Genomic DNA, 19773 nt, shown 5'->3' with positions numbered 1-19773 from the left:
TATTCAAAAATATTTTTCATCAGAAAGCTGGACAGCATACCAAACATATCATATCAATTTATTAAAAGTTTTGAACCATCTGCCTCCTGCTTTCTACCATTTTTTTTGTCGATTATCAATATTCGGAACATTTACTTACATATAAATTAACAGCTGCACTTTGTCGCTATTAAAATTCAAAAGTTTTAAACTTTTAGTTACTTTTAAATGGTAATAATAATTTAGGTAATTTACAATCATTAAAATTAAGTCTTCAGTTATTGTCCTTTTAAAAAATATAATAATTCAAATATTATTACAATTTAATATTATTATAATGCCTAATAATAATTCAAATATTAAAAGGGCAAACATTTATTTTTGCATAAAAAAAGCAAAATCGTATTAATTAAAACTATTTCTAAATTAGTAATTATTTTGAATAGTTTTGAAACATTAAAAGGGAAAAAGGCGCATTGGTGACCGAACTCTGATTTCCCGCTTAAAAAGTAATTATCTTATCCAAACTATGCATTTACTTTGTTAATATATATCGTGTACAAGAAAGTAAAAATTGACGTCTGGTATTCGCAAATCAAAAGAAAAAAATATTGAGAATCTATATTTCAGTATTATATCTTTCGCTATTTGAAGTCAGTTCAAGACATGAGAATAAGCTTCATTTTTTACGATAAATGAATAAAAATCGCCAACAGAGTTTAATGAATCATTTGTAATGTCCTACATACAAAACTTGACGTGTTTGTTCTGAATGAAAAAAAAATCATGAACTCTCAACTTTAATGCATGAATCACCAGTGATTGATTGTACAATAATTTAAACGCAGAATGGTATTGAATAGGTTTTTAGGGTATTAAAAGTTAAGAAAAAAATCTAGTTCAGGAAAATTCGTTTTTCAGTCTGTTCTTGTTTGATATAAAATGAATTTCTATGTTTGAAGATGAGTAATATTGTTGATGATTCGATTCTTTCGAAGCAAAATATATACCAGAAATGGATTGTATAAATCCTTTAACTTATAATCGATTCGGAAGATTTAACATTTGAGTGTACAATAGATGAGCATAATTGGCATATTGGATTGATGATGAAATACAGGAATAGGGAAAGGAGAGTAATTCTTCAAATCAAAATTTGCAACAGAAATCTGTTAGACCGATAAGAAAAACATCTGTCATGTTCAAAATTTTAGTCTTTTTTATGAAAATAATGTTTTAAAAAATATACTTAAATCAAATATTTTTTAAAAATTATGCATATAATAATCTTACTACTAATAAAGAAGAAAGTGTATTGTCGCTTTATAAACAAAAAAAAAAAAAAACATTTGAATTAGAATTAATAAACTTTGCACATATATATTTCAGAGAATAATAATATGAACTGAAATAATTTTTTAAAAAGTATTTAATTAAAAAATAAGCAAAATCTTGGCGTTTCCTTCCAGATAATTTCCGAAAATTTTATAGCGCAAAAATAATTATTGCATCATCTCAAAATTCAAAAAACCTTTCTTCTCAATGACACCAAAATTTTTGCAGTAAAATTTTTCTATTAATAATTAATTTTTAAAAGATATTTGAAGCAATTTTTACAACAATGTACATTTCATTATTGAATTCAAACTCAAATCTTTTTTTATTGTAGCTGCAAATATTTCATCCTGGATTTTTTTCCTTATTGATAATTAAGATTAAAAGATTTAGCTTATATTTTCTTGTTAAATAGATTTCAGTGCAAGGAATGCTTAATTAAGGTTTAACTTTAAAACACAGCAATAGTACAATTTTTGTAATGTATTCATTTTTTTACACTGATGTTCTTTCTTGTGATATAATTGTACATATAAAAATATATAGACAGCAAATTAAGAAAATACAAAGCGTAATGAAAAGGATGATGTAAGATTTCTAAAGCAGTATAATTTATATATGTACTATCCGCCTTTGGCGACCAGCCGGTTCGCCAATCTTAATGTTCGTTAAAATTTTAATAATTAAATATTTTATGCAATTCCAACTTTAATAGATTCTTCATCAAATATTTTGAAGCTTCAAATTTTGATAGTCATATAATTCACTCATAATATTATAAAGGCCTTCAGTCATAACGTGATATGTATCTCTCTCATTTTCTGTTACCCCTCGCAGAATTTATGCTTTAAATTAAAGTGTAAATGATTAATCTGAAATTAATATAATAATATTTTTTACTGAAACAAAGTATTTTTTTTAATAATATGATTACTGATAATAGAGTCACTGAGCGTTTAAACTTTATGGGCACTAAAGAATATCTTTCTTAATTTATGAAATATCTCAAGAATTTGTCAACAAAATTTTCTCAGATTCATCATGAACAGATCGATTAATGAACAATGTTTTATTTTAAATGCATGAAACACTAAGAAAATAAAATGAATCGTTTAAAATAATCGATCTAAAACAGGTTTAAAAAAACTACTTAAAAAACGATGTACTTAAAACTATAAGCATATACAAAAATATATATATAACTAACATAAATACAATTTAATTACAAAAGCATGCAACTAACCTAAAAATAATTTAAATCATTGAAAACAGGTTAAAAAAAAACTACTTAAAAAACGATGTACTTAAAACTATAAGCATATACAAAAAATATATAACTAACATAAATGCAATTTACTTACAAAAGCATGCAACTAACCTAAAAATAATTTAAATCATCCGTTGAAAGTGGTTGTCATGACAACAATCAGAACAATGCGCATGCGTGAATTTTTCTACGCCAGTTGGGGTAACGCTACGCAGATTATACATTTTTAATTTCCTTTATTCTGTGTTATTTTAATTCAAAACTACTTCAGAATGAATCTGAAACATGGATTAATTAACAATGTTTAATTTTAAATGCATAAAACATTAAGAAAATAAACAGAATCGTTTAAAATAATCCGCCGAAAAATCTTAACCCTAGCCTCATGACTGTTGGGAGAAAAAAGAAACGGAAGCCTTACTCATTTGGCGGTGGGGGAAATGGAAGATTTTTTTTGGCGGAAAAGTTGGCGGTGGGGAAAATGGAAGATTTTTTTGGCGGGAAAGTTAGTTTTTAATTAATAATTAAAATTCTAATTAAAATTTCAAAAAAAAGGGACCCCAGGTGCACATTCCCGACCTCTAAGATATACATGTACCAAATTTGATAGCTGTATGTCAAATGACCTGGCCTGTAGAGCGCCAACACACACACACATTGAGCTTTATTATAAGTATAGATTAATATTCGAAATTTAAAAATTAGTTTGCTGCGTAATCCAATAAGAACAAATTACACAAAATAATTGATTGAATTTTAAGTAACCAATAATTTCGGGGAACTAGCTAGGCACCAAATATGGCTAGTGTACAATAAATATCGTCACTGTCACTGTTTATAAACATTTAAATTATTGCTTTGATAGTAAATAAAATTACTGTCACAGTAATTCTCGACGAATATTTTGTTAAGTAGGGTCATATTTTGAATTAGATAAGAATGTTTTCGCGCAAGAAGATAATATATCAAGATTAGCTGAAGTATTATTAAAATTAAATATTTTTGCTGATTATGTAATAAACTCAACAATAGGTTGAATAATCTTCTTTTAGTAAGATTCGATTGATCTCTGAGGAAATTACACGCAATTTTAATCATAATTTAAAACGATGGTACAACTGTTTTAAATTATAACAGGAATAAAGCTGAGGTGTAAAGTTTCTGTTGTACTCTTTTAATTTCGTCAGATTAAGTAATTAAATTTCTCTTCCTTGCTGCTTACATATATATTTATTTCAAGCATGTAGAAAGATTTATACCAGGTTTCCAATCAAATTGTGACCTAATTACTAATTTTCACATTGTTAGAGATAAGAATATTCTTCCATTTGGAAAAATACTTTATGTGAAGCAAATAATTATATTCTACTGGCCACCTTTGGCAATCGGCTTATTCGCCCAGATTACTGACTTTTTAGGCATTTATATTAAACATTAATTTGAAATGAATATTTCTTTAAAAATTTCATCTTGTTATTTGGCAAGACAGAAAAACATGAATTTAACTGCATGAATTAAATCAAATTATAATGCGTGCAAATTAAAAAGTGTATATGCTAACTTAATATTAAATTATTAACTGATAAAATATGGAAGTGAAAGTCCTATTTCGGAATAAAAATCCAAAGAAAGAAATTTTTTTATCTTAATTTTAACATTGGCAAAAAGCACGCTATAGGATATTTTGATGGATGAGTTTGAATCTTATCAAAAGATAAAAAATTGTTGCATATTATGTATTATTATGTAAAAATTTATTAAAAATAATGAAAAAAAATATGCAGAGATGAAAATAATATCTTTAAAAAGTTTTTTTTTGTTGGTTTTAAGATAATGTGAATTACATTTTTGTTAGATAATAGTTTTGGAAGATATGATTATCAATTTCTCTAGTTATCATCTATATGTCAATGGGTAAATTATTTTTGCGCTCAGTTAAACTTTGTTTGACGCCTATTTCTTTCACATTTCTTTACTCTGATTGAATAAAGTTTGTGGTGAGTCCTATCCAGAACATTTTTAATAATATTTTGTAGCTTCATCAATTAGCAAATTGTTGAATTGAACGCAGCTGGAAAAACGTTCAATGAAGCATCGGAAACGTGTGTATAATTATTGTTCATATTTGAATTGGTGCCATTTCACAATATGTAATGAAGGTAACTTATGTGCTCTATATGATAGTGCTTTATATACTATATAGACGTTGCTTAAGTCATTCAAGACTATAGAAAAATTAAGAAAAAAAATTTATATAATGTCCCAATTCTGCCACTTCTAATTAGAGAAATTTCCTAATTCTGTAATATTTTAAAGAATAAAAATCTCTCTTCTGCGATTAAATATGAATGAGCAATAAAGATTTAAATTTCCTCGCTAATTGGTGACTTTTCTTAAAATGACCATTGAAATTGTCTAAAAGTGATTAAACTAACGATAATCAAATTGCAATAATTCTATCAGTTTAGGTCATAGATGTGTGAAAATTTTTCCTTAAAATTTTAATATGTCTAAGACATTTTAATAAGTATAAAAAAAGGACAATTTTATCCTGAATTTGAAATTTTTATCAGTAGATTTATTGATTCAAGCAATATAAAAACTAATTACTTATACCATTTACTATATTTTATCTATTAGATATATATTCTTATCTATAACTTCGAAAAAATTAGCTAATGGACTATGATTAGAGGGTGCGTTGCATTATGCCATAAAAATATTTATGAAGGGAAGGAAAAGAGAGAGAGAGAGAGAAAGAATTCTAGCTCTAGATACCATTTAACTATCAGAGCTATTATGAAGCTCGAGTTCATAAGTATCAACCATAAACTTATAAAATCCAAAGAATATTTAATTTAAATATCAATATATATCATTTAATTTGTGAAATCAAAGCTTTTCATAGAAGGCAATACAAATTTAGTGTTTCTGAAAAGGCTATTTTTTTTTTTCCGTACCGGCTCGATTTTACAGGAATTTAAAATGAAGATAAAAATTTCGGACCAACATCAAAAGATTGCATATCAATACTTCACTGCCAGCCATAAAGGTTGCCTGTCATTGATGCTTGGTAGCAGTATCTTTCAGAATATTAATGTTGAGTGAACTAATAATGAATAAGATCAAATGCCGAGGATATATTTCCCTGCGGTTCTATCAAAGTCAAATATGCGATATCATAAAAGGGGATTGAATAAAAAAGAATGAATTCCCACTGTTGGGATGTCGGAGCGGGCAAAGAGCGTGTAGCCAAATCTGATTAAAACTGCCGCAAGATGCCCGGGCTGGGTCGACACGTAAGCTAGCCTCCCCGAAAGACAGTCAAGAGCTTGATTGGTATCAAACTCTACCATTTAACCCACACACTTTCCGTGTCTGATGAAGACAAAAAAATAAGTGATGAATCGGGGGAGGATATCTTAGTAGTCACGGATGAAGCGGCACTCTAACGTCAAAATGACTTAAATTTATGTCAATCCACGGACAATGGAGACGGAGTTGAATTAGAATAAGAAAAGAAAGAAACAAAACGAACTGTGCCAAGCAAGAGCTGGAAATACCCTGTGGCCACTTCCGGCCTTCCTACAGATCCTTATTCTTGACGAAGAGGTTGGTCTTAGCAACCGAGCACAATTGACAGAAGCGACAACAACTGCATAGGAATAGTCCAATTTTGATGGATACGAGTTTGACACTTGTCACTTCCTCTATATTGTTTAGATACTTTTTTTTATTTCCAGCTGATTACTCAATCCCTTCTGTTTCATTACTTTCCGAGATTCACCATCATTGGGATTGTTGCAAAGGACAGTCTGCCGTGAGAAGTCATTGTTATTCAAACTATGCCCTAAATTTTCGGGAATCAAATGGACTGTTTTTGCATCGAAATAGGTTTGGGGAATAATTTATTTATTTAAGGTTTGTTTATGAGAATAAAATAAGTAGAATAAAAAATTCATTATTGTTGGAAAAACATAAATAGATTTTGATATCATTTAATTTATTTTCAACGAGAAAAAGAAGAATTAGAGGGAATAAATATTGGCATCATTTAGTTTATTTTCAGCACATAAAGAAAAATTGAATTGCTTATTATATGATATAAATGTCTTTATAAGGTAATTTTATATTTCACAAGGTATATGGGTTTCAAGCAGTTTAGAATATTGCATTTTAGACCAAATGAAATTAAAGTAAAACAAATAAGATTAAAATGAAAATTTTGGAGGAAAATAAGCATTCCATTGGAAATAAGTGTTAGGATCACTTAATTAAAATAAAGCTTTTGCTGGATAAAGAAACATATTATTTTCACATCTTGAGAAAGTTAGGATTTCCTAAGAATTTATTTTATTTTATTTATTTATTTTCACTCTTGATATAATTTTTTATTTATTTACTTTTGAATTGCGAATATTTTTATTGGTATCTTCTTACTTACACATATAATAGGATTTTATCAAATTGAAAATAAAACGAGTTTTAAATATAACTCTAAATATTGTTTATTATGACATGAATTATCTTATCTTTAAATATAGATTATAATTATCAATATATAACATTTTATATATTGATAATTTTTATTCTTACTTTATGCAATTTTTTTTCTAAATACGTTTATTGATTGTATAGTTATCTTACTAAAAGCAAAAACCATATATTATTTATAATTTTTCTCAAATGTGACGAATGAATCATTAAACAATAGTATATTACATTTAATTATAATTTTTTTTTGTATTGGATCGCTCAATTAATGATGAAAAATGCTACAAATGAACCAGTTTATACCCCCCCCCACTGTTTGTTACTAACAATCAAGAAATAATAAATTCTTTCTGTATTCACTTCCCTTCGTATAACTACAAAATGAAAAGCTAAGAAAGTCTTTTTATAAAATTTATCAGCATAAATATATGTGTATGGTAAAATCAACAAAATATATGTGTTTGTATTTGCCTATTTTAAGATTTCAATTTCTTAAAATTTTTTGTTTAAATAATTATTTCAAGAAAATAATCATTTGAAAAAACAGCAGTTCTCTAAATTTCTCCTTTGCAATTAATTCTTTTTTTTTTTACTTGATTCGATAATTTTTTTTCAGAATAACATTGTTTGACAAAAAGATTTGATTTAAATAAAAAATTTAACTCTTTTTCTCTAAATTAAAATATAAATTTTTACTGAGATATTTTAATTTTTAATATTCTTTTCCTTTTACTGTTATTTTCAAATTCTTATCTTTCCAGAACAGATTTATTGAAAATAAATCTGTAACGACTAATTAAAATTTCAAACTAAAAAAATTTTTTAAATTTTCAGATTAATACATTATTTTTTGAAAAATTTGACTTTATCAGATTGATTTTGACAAAGCATTTATTTATTCTTATAAGCATTTTATTCATTAATTGTGTTTTGAAGACCGACAAAATTCTATAAAAAAAAATTGCTTCCCGATTTCAAAAGGTATCAGATTGGTTAAATTTCAAAAAAAAAAAAAAAAAAGTTGAAACTTAATTTGAAAAAGAAAAATGTCTTACTTTTTTTATCAATTGGTTCTTGAAAACATTTACATAGTTAGGTCTCGAGAGCTTACAGGTCTTCGAAAAATGTATTCAGTCTTAATAATTCAGACAAAATGTTGACTCTAAATTTAATTTTCAATTATGTTTTTTAAAATTAATTTTTAATTCATAATTAATTTTTCTATCATTATAATGCAATTTTAAATCATAAAGCAATATTTTAAGAACACAATTTTTTTTTTTTAAATCTTCGAATTCTGACTTAAAAAAGAATATTTATATGCATTTTTTTACGATTGTGGGTCTTTTCTTTCTTTCTGGGTTTTCCAAATCGAACGTGGGGTTGAAATACTGTCGGTTTGTATTATCTGAAGGTATTAATCTGAAACTTTTGCCAGTGATTTCCTTCGTATAACAAATGCTGAAGCTTAATTTCAAAAATATCGCTTATATTAAACAAAAACGAAACATATCTTTCTGAATTTTCACTATTTGAAATTTACTTCTGATTTAATTAAGATATTATTGCATTTAATAGATCGTATTAGTATTTTTAATACTTATTGCTTTTTAATTTGAAATTTTCAATTGAGATTAATAGCTTTTTATTTAAACGTGAAATGTCGGTTTTAAAATATCCTCTCCTTGTCCGGTTGAATATCCGAATACAAATTTTGGAGCCCCTTTTTAGATATTAAACTGAACAACTTAAGAATATAATTGCTGTTATGTATTTTTTTGAATCGAAAAAATATAATTCGACAGGATTAATATTATTGTTTTGCATTATTCTTATCAAAGCAAAATATTTAACTTCGCATCTAGTTTTATAATTTTTTAATAATTCTGGATATAAATTTTTTATGGTGTTACTTCAGTTAATATCATTCTTTCTTTAAAAAGTATATGGAGATAATTGGCTAGATTGTATGTAACATTATTATGAAATTATAAATATGTCCTAAAGTTGATTTCTTCTACTAAGAATTTTGAGCTTGAATCATATCATATATAAAATTCTATGTAATCATGAAACTTTGTTCACAGTTATTTCTTTTGAATTGTTTTACAATAGCAATCATTAATAATTGCTTTTTTTAATTGATTACTTTTTATGGGGTATTTTCTCAAAATTTATCCTTAATATTATATAAAAAATAATATTCTGCCACATTTAAAGTTGAACTTTATGATAGAAACTTTAAATCGGAATAATGAGAGTAAATTTCCCCCTAACTTGTTTGAATAAAATAATTTAATATAGACACAAAAGCATATATATTTTGAATCTGTGTAGTTGTCGAATATAAACGAGATAATGGTTTAGACTAAAGACTAAAACTGAAAATAAATCAAACTAAATTTAATAAAACATGATCAACATGAGTCAAAGATGTTCATTCTATGGTGAATTACATTTATCTTATTCAATAGTTGAACACTGTATAACAGATATTAAAATTACTAAATCATTTTACATTTTTTTTACTACAAACAATATTTAAAACACTTTAGACAATATTAATATTTTCAATATAATAATGAAAAAATAGCAATCAAAATAAATTATTCGCAAAAAGCTACATATTCAGTGACATTTTAAATTTCTCTGTTCAGAGGCTGTATATGTAATATTTTTCCACCTACTCCTAGTCTACAGGGAGTCTTAATGGCTCCGAATTCGGGCATTTTCTGTGGCGAAATGGATATGTAACAGGCCAAAATTTCATTCAGATTTTGATGAGCTCTGCTCTTTGAGACGTTAAGTACCTTTTCTGGAACGATATCTTCATTTTTATCTGTATCTTAGTGAATGCAATAAATGACAAAAAACATAGAAGTGGAATGCTAGATTTGCCATCAATATGTAGACAATCTATTTTGATGTAAAATATCTGCTTTTAATGTTGGTCTTAAGATATGAAGGAAGTGATAATTTGCTCAAGCATATACGCGATTTTTTTTAATAACTTATCATAATAAATCATTTCTTTTAAACGTGCATTGCACTTTTCGTTAAAAAGAATCAATTTGCGTATTTTGAATTGTTGCATTGATTTACTGAAATACTGCCACTCAAAGGTAAACAAATTAATTTTTTATGCAAATGCTCATTAATATTTTGCTATAAAAATAATAGGCAGAAAAAAAAAACAGTGTGGAAATATACAGATTGAACAGACAATTCATTTTAAAAATTTCAATGAAACGCCAAAACATTTTTCTTCGGCTACATTTTCAGAAATTAATTCTTGACTGCGTGATAATAACGCAATTAAAAAAACTACAGTGGTAAATCATCAAATTAAAAGATAATTTTGAACATTTATACAGTTTTTTTTTATTGCTGCCACTTCGGCTGCATCAAGAAGCAATAATTTTTCTTAATTTGAGAATATACAGAAAAAGTGAGTGGGATGTGAATAATTTGTTTATTAAAATTGAGGTTGAACTCATATTTAGGAAATATCGAAACTTGAGAAATGTCAGTACTAGTTGAAATAACAAGTGGAAAATAAAAAATAAAAAATATATTTATAAATAATAAGTCAAAGTAGGTTTCAATTACATTATAGATGTTATTCTTTCTGTCTTTTATAATTTTTAGGTGCTTTAGAATCATTAAATTAATCATGTCGTTTTTTATGTAATTACATGTAACGGTTCTTTTCGTCTCGTGAACTTTTGTAATATGGCAAACGATTTCTACTCTCAAATGCTCTGTCGGTTACAATTTGGAGAAATACTGCGATAAAAATCTATTCAACCGTTTGTATTATATCATTAACTTGAAATTCTGTGTTTGGAAGCATTAACTCCATGAATAATTAAAAATTATTTCACTTAGAATACAAATGTACTGTAAGAAGACTCTTACTGATTAGCTTTATTATGTAAAATATCCATATATGTGAATTAGTTCATTTTACTTGTAAATTTATTTTTTATATAAGTGTTCCGTCTTCAGAAGTAATTATATTATTAATGTTTGCATTGAAAATTTCATCATCAATTAAATAAGATATTAGTCATTTATAGATTTATAAACTACCATTTTAAATTTCTCTAAGAAGACTTCTGAAACTATAATTTTCTCGAATTCCAAAAATTCTATATTATCAGCACATATATTCCAAGAGCCTACAGTATTTTACAATATCCATAATGAAGTTACATTTAGTGCATATAAACCTTTTTCTTGCATTCTATTATTAATTTTTTGTCATAAAGCTAAATAATCTTTATCATTTTAATTTTTTAATTGATTTTGCTACAGATTTAAAACAACAACAACAGCAAAGTATTAGTTATCTTTAGCATGATTCAAATGGTTTACTTCAACATAAATATTTCAAATTTTAATTATTTTTAATTTTCTTAATATACAATATCTTTTGTATAAAATTTATTTCGCTTTTTAAACTAATGATATTTGTAAAAGAAAGTAAATTTTCAATCACTATTCTTATTAATAAAATATTTGTTGGATAAATAATTTATTTTAATCCAAATCATAATTTTTAAATTTATTGATGAATTTTCATAAATTTTTCTGTTTTCTTGCAGAAAATATCTTTGAATCTTATATATATATATATATATATATATATATATATATATATATATATATATATATATATATATATATATATATATATATATATATATATATATATATATATATATATATATATATACTAAACACGGTGTCAATATTTTGCCAAGATTATTTTCTTTTATTAATTTGAAAATATTTGTTTAAGATTTGATATATCTGAAAATCCTACTTTTTAAAAGTAGCGAATCTATTATATCTAAATACTGAAGGTGGAGTGGATATAATAAATTAAATTAATAATAAAATTACTGTACTGCATTTCAACGTTCTTTGAAGTTAATAGGAAATGTTCGAATCATGAACTTGCTATTACATATACATTTTTATTGCTTATTAACTATAGAATTGTACTTGTACTTTACTTAATCGGAGGTTTTTCCTCAGCTCTGCCTTTAGAAATCTGACCAACAATTAAAAACTGAAAAAATTGATAGTTATTCATAAACAATTAAGTATCATCAGTTGAAGCATAGAGAACAAAGAATCTTCATTCTTAACATAACTGAAAAATAGAAGTAAAAAGGTAAAATGGGAAATAAGTTCATAATAAAGCTAAGATTAAGGTTGAATGTTTGGGGATTAAGGTTTATTACTTCGAAAACCAAGCAAGAAATTATTTCTTGAAGCTATAGAACAAAACTTTTCTCTTGTTCTACATAAACAAATTTAAGCAATAATAACAAAAATTTTCTCTTGTATGTACATAAACAAATTTAAATAATAATAAGTTTCTCGGATACTATGTTTGCGATAAATCTAGAAATTCAATGTTGAAAATAGATTTTCTGAGGTCTTACTGATTTTCTTACTATGTTATATTCTTAAGTAAATAACATTTTTTTCGTGTCCACTAGAAAAAAAAATAAAGGGAAAAAAGAACGAAAAAAATTTTTGACCGACATAATCGTACTAAGTTTAGCTTGATTGATTTTTCTTACTCTATAATATTATTGACATTCTCTGATCGTCATTAATAATTTTAATGAACATATTTAATGTAAAAGAAAACTTTTTAACGAATAAAAAAATTCTTCTTATAAAAAATTGAATTTAAAAAATATTGATTGATATTGCAAGTTTCATAAATAAGCTTTATTTGCACAGAAAACTTATTTACCACATTAAATTTAAAACAAAATGAAAATTATAAATTACATTGAATTAAAAGGGGTATCAGTAAACATTTTTATGTACTTATTAAAGATAAAATATTAGAATTTCTATTCAAAAATGTTTATGCCTATTTTAATAAGTCTTACAATGAATGAAATTGTTTAAAAGAGACAAACTAGTATAATGGCAAGAGATATTTTTTTCTCTAATTACTTATGGCCACGCGAGATAAAACAGTAAATGAAGGTTTAAAATGAAATAAGTATTCTGATATCTCTTATTACGAAATTTAATAAAGTTCATCTCTGACGAAAAATTGTTATCATTTTGCTTTAAGGAAAGGTTTTTATATAATTATATTAAACACCCAAATTTGTTATTATCTAAATCATATTTTGAAAAATATAATAAAACATAAAACCAAATGATCTTATTGAGAAATAAATTAAAGTATTATAAACTAAAAATTTCTATAAGTTAAAGAATGGAGAGCTGATTCCAATTCTTTTTTCACGGATTTGTTGATATATTCTTATTGTCATAGGATATTTATACTCTTACTGAATTATAAAGACTTTGTATATACATTATATAGTGTTTTTTCTTGTATATACTTATAAAAAACAAATCTCGGAAATTTTTAAAAAATGTTATTTATATAATGTTTCTGTTATTTATTTGATTGCTATTTATATAATGTTGACATTTTGAGAATAGTTACAACGAAATCATCTAACCGTTTAACATTTAGATATAATCTATTATCACGTTAATTTGTTCTTTTAAAGTTGTGTTTCTAATTTTATGCTACATATATATTTTTAATGCTGTTTTACATTTTGTGATGAAATGTGAACGGTTTTCTTAGCTCCAAAAACGTAACTTTCTATTCGTATGTAGTTGATAAGTACGTTTATGACTACAAGAAAATAAAAACCGAACTGAACTTTTACATTACAATAAAATTCAGTAAAAAATCATTTGAAATATTAACATAAAAGTAGTGTTTGTTACTAAACTTTTGATAAATTTACATATAGTTGACATTTGGCAAGAAATAAATCGTTTTGTAAGACAATTAAACACCATATTTGACTTCTAAGATAAATTTCGTTTACTTTTAATACGATCTCCCCCGTACTAATCAGATGAAATAAAATTTAACGAATAATAATTTTTAATTTAATAAATAAATTGTATGCTTTTCAAAAAAAAAAATTAAAAAAAAAAAAAAAGGCCTCTTTTTTATGAAGAGAATCTATGAAAGCGATGTAAAGGACCGCACCTATTTGAAGGAATTAGAGCATTTGAAAACCATTTTTTTTTCCTATGTGTGTGATAAAGAATGAGAATTAGGCAGAAATTTCGCAGTTATGGAAAAACCGCAAATCTATAATTTTGTAAGATTTCCTTTTACAAGATGCTGGATTAATTTATATTGTGATATTTTTGGAAGTTAATATTTGGTTTAATAATTTTCTTCTAATTTGCTACATCGTTTCATAAGCCATGGAAGTTACACTTATCACTAAATTCATCAATTTTTAAATGCCTATTTTGCCATTTTTGTTGAGAGTTACTATTTCTTAACATCGTTTAAAATCACAGATAATAATAATAATAAATTCATTGGCCACATAATATGATTTTTAACAGCAAATTAATAGCAATTTATGATCATTACTATTCTAGCTGCGTTTTGAAACCACCGGGAATATACATTTAAGCGTCAAATTAAGAAGGACATCAAAACCGTGCTATTTTAATAGCCTTACAAACTTATTTTTATTTCTTCATTGCGTGTATGGACCATTCTTGTAGAGTTAAGACTTATGATATCATAGTTTTGATCTGACGTTACTCTCTAAATAATCTATTTTCTAATTTCGCGATACAAAAACTTCAGTTTATTATTCATCATGTAAACTGTGCAGATGTTAAACAGAATCTATCTTAACTTTCAAGAATTGAAGAAAAGCATACAAGCACATGATTAGTTATTTGACGAAACAAAAAAAAACCCAAAAACCATTTAAGTTTAGCAATGAAATTTATTGTTTCAAAACATGCAAAAAAAAAAAAAAAAAACAGTTTTAAAAATTGTCGAAATTTAGGAAAAAGTTGCTCGACAATTAAATTGATATCATTAAATTTTTTTAATAAATTTTAAGATAGAATAAAAATAAATTTTATGCCTCAATGTTTTTTAAAGTTATAGTGAAAAAGTATCAACATTTTACTACATTTTTAATTAATTAATTTTTTTAAAAAAATTTATCGAAGTGCACATTTTTATTTTTCAAAGTATGCTTGCGCTGAATTTGTAGTTTTCGGACAAATAGTAGACCTATAGAGCGTAAAACTCAAACAGTCTCTTTTACCTATACTTATATAAAGATCAATGTGTGTGTGTGTTGGCGCTCTACAGGCCAGATCATTCGGCTACAGCTACCAAATTTGGCACATGCATATCTTGGAAGTCGGGAATATGCACCTGGGTCCCTTTTTTTGAATTTTATATTAGAATTTTAATTATTAATTAAAAACTAACTTTCCCGCCAAAAATAATTTCATTTCCCCACCGCCAAATGAGTAAGGCTTCAGTTTTTTCCCCCAAGCTAACGAGGATAGGCTTAACATATTTTCGGCCGATTATTTCAAACGATTCTGTTTATTTCTTATTGTTTGATGCATTTAAAATTAAACATTTTTAATTAATCGATATTTCAGATTCATTCTGAAATACTTTTGAATTAAAATAAAACAGAATAAAGGAAATTAAAAATTTCTATACCCCAACCTATATAACCCTATATTTCGTTACCCCAACTAGCGTAGAAAATTCACGCATTTGCGTTACCATAATTGGCATTACCATTATTGACAACCCTATTTTCAACGGATACGGACTTGACTACGATTAATTCAAACGATTCTGTTTATTTTCTCAGAGTTTCATGCATTTAAAACTAAACATTGTTAAATAATTGATCTGGTGAATCTGAGAAAATTTTATAGAAAACTTCTTGAGATATTTCATAAATTAAAAAAAGATGTTCTTTAGTGCCCATATGGTTTAAATACTCTACGACTCTCTTTTCAGTACTCATATTAAGAAAAATGCTTTATTTCAGTAAAAAATGTTATATTAATTACAATTTAACCATTTCCACTTTAATTTAAAGCATATATTTCACAGGAGCTAACAGAAAATTAGAGAGATACATATTACATTATGGCTGAAAGCCTTTATAATATTATGAAAGAATTATATGACTATCAAAATTTGAAGCTTTAAAATATTTTGATGCAGAAGATATTAAAATAGGAGTTACATAAAATATTTAATTATTAAAATTTTAACGAGCATTAAGATTGGCGAACCGGCTGGTCGCCGAAGGCGGCTACTTATTAATAGAACTAAAGATTACCTAGCACTGAAATGAAAATTGGCATGAATTCCTGACAATTTTTTAGATTAATCAAAACTTAGATACTTTAATTTCTTTTCTGAAACCATAGTTGAAAATATTGAATTTTTTAGTGATTAATTAGAATAAATATCTAAATAATTTTTTATTTAATTGATTAAATAAAATTTAAGAATTAAATTTGTCCATTTAAGAATTAAATTTGCTAGCAAAAACGTGAAGATTAAAAGCTGCCCTGATGCGAAGCAATTTCTCGCGCCTCCTTGTGATATCTGTCAAGTACAAATCTTCGCGTTCACTTCCTTCAAAATCGACGCCTTGGGCATCGACATCTCTCTTATCATCGTATTCCTAATTTCATTTATTATATTTTTAAGTATTGATGTTCGAGCTTTTCTAAGGTACTGTAACCTTGATATAAAAAAAACACGTTACCAACTAAGGTATACCTTTTCTATGAATATCGCCTCCTCATTTCCTATTAACTGCGCACATTCTTAAAATTAACGTTTAACCTTGAATTGTCGGTACTGCTTATAAGAAATTCGAGATGAGAATAATATTTATTGAGAACGTAGGTTAAATTGACTGAGTTTCAAGTACAATCTGGGAAATCAAAATTGGGGAAAGCAAAAACAAAATACGGATTAATTAAACCTACAGCGGAAGAAACTATGAATATTACTGTATTCATTTCACCTATTTGTACTTCATCGCGGAATACAAATATTAATTTGTTCCTGTTTTAAAAAAGACTAAAAATTGCAATTTATTCGATTTACATTTGATGATGATAAGATTTGATGACATTAGGGTGAATATAATCATTTTTCTAATTTAAATGCAAGCTACTGTTTTTATTATTCTAAGTTTTATTTAATTTTCTTTTCTTTAGAGCTAATTTTTTTTAAAAAAATGAATTCAGAAAATTGTTGGAAGTATATAAGAAAAATCAATTCTTTGTACCCACTGTCCGTCGTATTCTAGACGAATTATGGCCAGTAAAGTTAAAAGTATCACAGTAAATGCACTTTTTTTTGTAATTACAACATCTGATTTGCTTATTAATTTTTTTTCCAAAATTAATTAGCTTATGAGATAAAATAGCATTATGGTATTTTCATATTTGGATTGCGGTTCCAAGTTTACCTTGAAAGTGGTCAGCAGTTTCTCACATACTCCATAAAATTTTTTTAAAAAAAATTCAACTGTTTCATTTTTTTAAGTGATCTGAAATTTCATCAAAATTATCTATGCGAAATATAACAAAGTTACATATAAAATCAATAATTCATTTTTTATTAAATATTTTATCATTTGAAAAGTTAGTCGTTGAGAAGGGAAGAGAAACGCTTATGCATTAGTTCAACATCATCTACTTTCAATTCTTTATTTTTAAAATATAAGATTTTATATTTATATTTCTTGGAGTCTTAATCTAACTTTAAGGAAAATAATTATTTGCATTTCCTCTCTACCAATCCAATATCCGTAAAGACAGAAATAATAACTTAAAAACAAAAGGCCCAATTTTTGACACTCTTTTCTGTTTAAGCACATATCACCTTTAGCAGCTTGTTAGTCATTATTTAAAGTTAAGACTTTGGATATATAAAGCATCAGAGCATTTTTTTTCTCACATACATGGATTTGAGTGATAAAAGCTAAATTTTCAAAAAAATTTCATTGTTATTACCATCTTACAATGATGCAAATTTTAATTGATTTTAACACAAGTAGGTGCATGAAATATACAGAGAGAGAAACACTTACTCATAGGATTTTGATTTCACTTAAAAATATACCTACAGATTTGGAAAAAAAAAAGCAAGCAGCCACTGCAGTTGGACTCCACAGCAAATGACTTGACATTAGATGGATGGTAACAAATTAGCATCCTGAGTGGAATTCATAAATCAGCCTCTTAATTGCAGTTGGTGTTAAAGCTTTTTGGCGGAGCTTATCAGATTTTCGTCCATCTCCGAAAACACGCATCAAAAGAAAACAGGTTTTATTTTTATTCCCACTTCTTTCCGGTAAGAAGAAAAAGAAAAGGCAGGAGGGGAAAAAAAAGAAGAGAAGAGAAAAACAGAACTAAAAACTGTCTGCTCTTTAGCTGGATTCACAGACACAGTTTAAAATGATGGTCACTGTCAACTTTTGGTAGCTCTGAGACGTCATTAAGTGAAAGACACTCAGATTTTTCTTTTTCATTCTTTCTCTCTCTGTCTCTTTTTTTTTCTGTTTAGAAGAAAGAAAAAGCAGACTCTGTCCAAAGCAGCTTTTTTAATTCTGGAATGGATTCTTGCGTATGGTGATATATATTCTCTGTAGAGACGAGTGAATTCATTAACTTTGAAACGCTCTCTCTGTTTCTTTCTCTGTCTTATCTCATGCACCTGTAAACGTAATCCATCTCGTATTTCTTCGTGCACACCGTATCAGGTGAGAGAGGAAGGACACATTAAGAATCATGGCGTGAAATTTGTTGAATTAAAATTTTGAACCAAAATTTTAATTCAACCAAAATTTTGAACAATTAAAATCTATTGAAAAATTCAGATATAAACTTGAAAAATACCTGCAAGAAAAAATTGTTTTGCGACTTTTTAATTTCACTTATTTTTATCAAAATTTGAATTTAATGGTGTAGAAGCATCCTAATTTGTTTTAATTAGGAAATGATTCCAAAAGTAATAAACTGAGATTCATTAACAAAATTTATAATTCAGAGATCACATATATATCCCATTAAAAAAATTCAAGTTCATGAACTCATTTAACAAGAAACTATTAAAAGAAATATTTTTTTCCAAAATATATTTTTTAACCGTATATTTATCTTCAATTATTTCGTTTTTTTATCTCCAATCATATTAATATACTGTAATTAACTTTTTATGTAAAAAATTGTATAAAAATGCAATCATAATATTCAAATTCAAGGACTTGCGTATAAATTTGAGAAAACCGCAAAATTATATATGAAGGAAAATGAAATCGCAAATATTATAGATAACTGCCTAATAGATCGATAATGATTTCATAAAAGAAGAACAAAAACTATTTTTTTGTATTTCAATTTAGTTTGCGATTTGCATCATTTGTATACAGCTAAAAGGACCCGAATCAAATGAAAAAGAAAATGACAAATGTTCTAATGTATTTTCGATGTTTTAAAATGTTATCTGTGGAGGAAAAAAAAGATCACGTGCAGCATAGAGTGTATATTGACAAAACATGTTGATGAGTGCGATTTCTCCAGTTGCTGAGATGTTTTTCGAAAAGAATTCGAATATATTGACTTTTTTTTATTTATTCGCTTTTAAATTTATACCATTGTACTCTTTTAAATCATTGAAACATGTCCACTTTTATGTCAATAATTACTTCTGAAAATACACACACACACACATGTGTATATATATATATATATATATATATATATATATATATATATATATATATATATATATATATCAAACTGAGGACGTG

Source organism: Argiope bruennichi, chromosome 4 (genome assembly GCF_947563725.1).
Source record: "Argiope bruennichi chromosome 4, qqArgBrue1.1, whole genome shotgun sequence".
Classification (NCBI taxonomy): domain Eukaryota; kingdom Metazoa; phylum Arthropoda; class Arachnida; order Araneae; family Araneidae; genus Argiope; species Argiope bruennichi.
Note: the sequence above shows the minus strand (reverse complement) of the source record.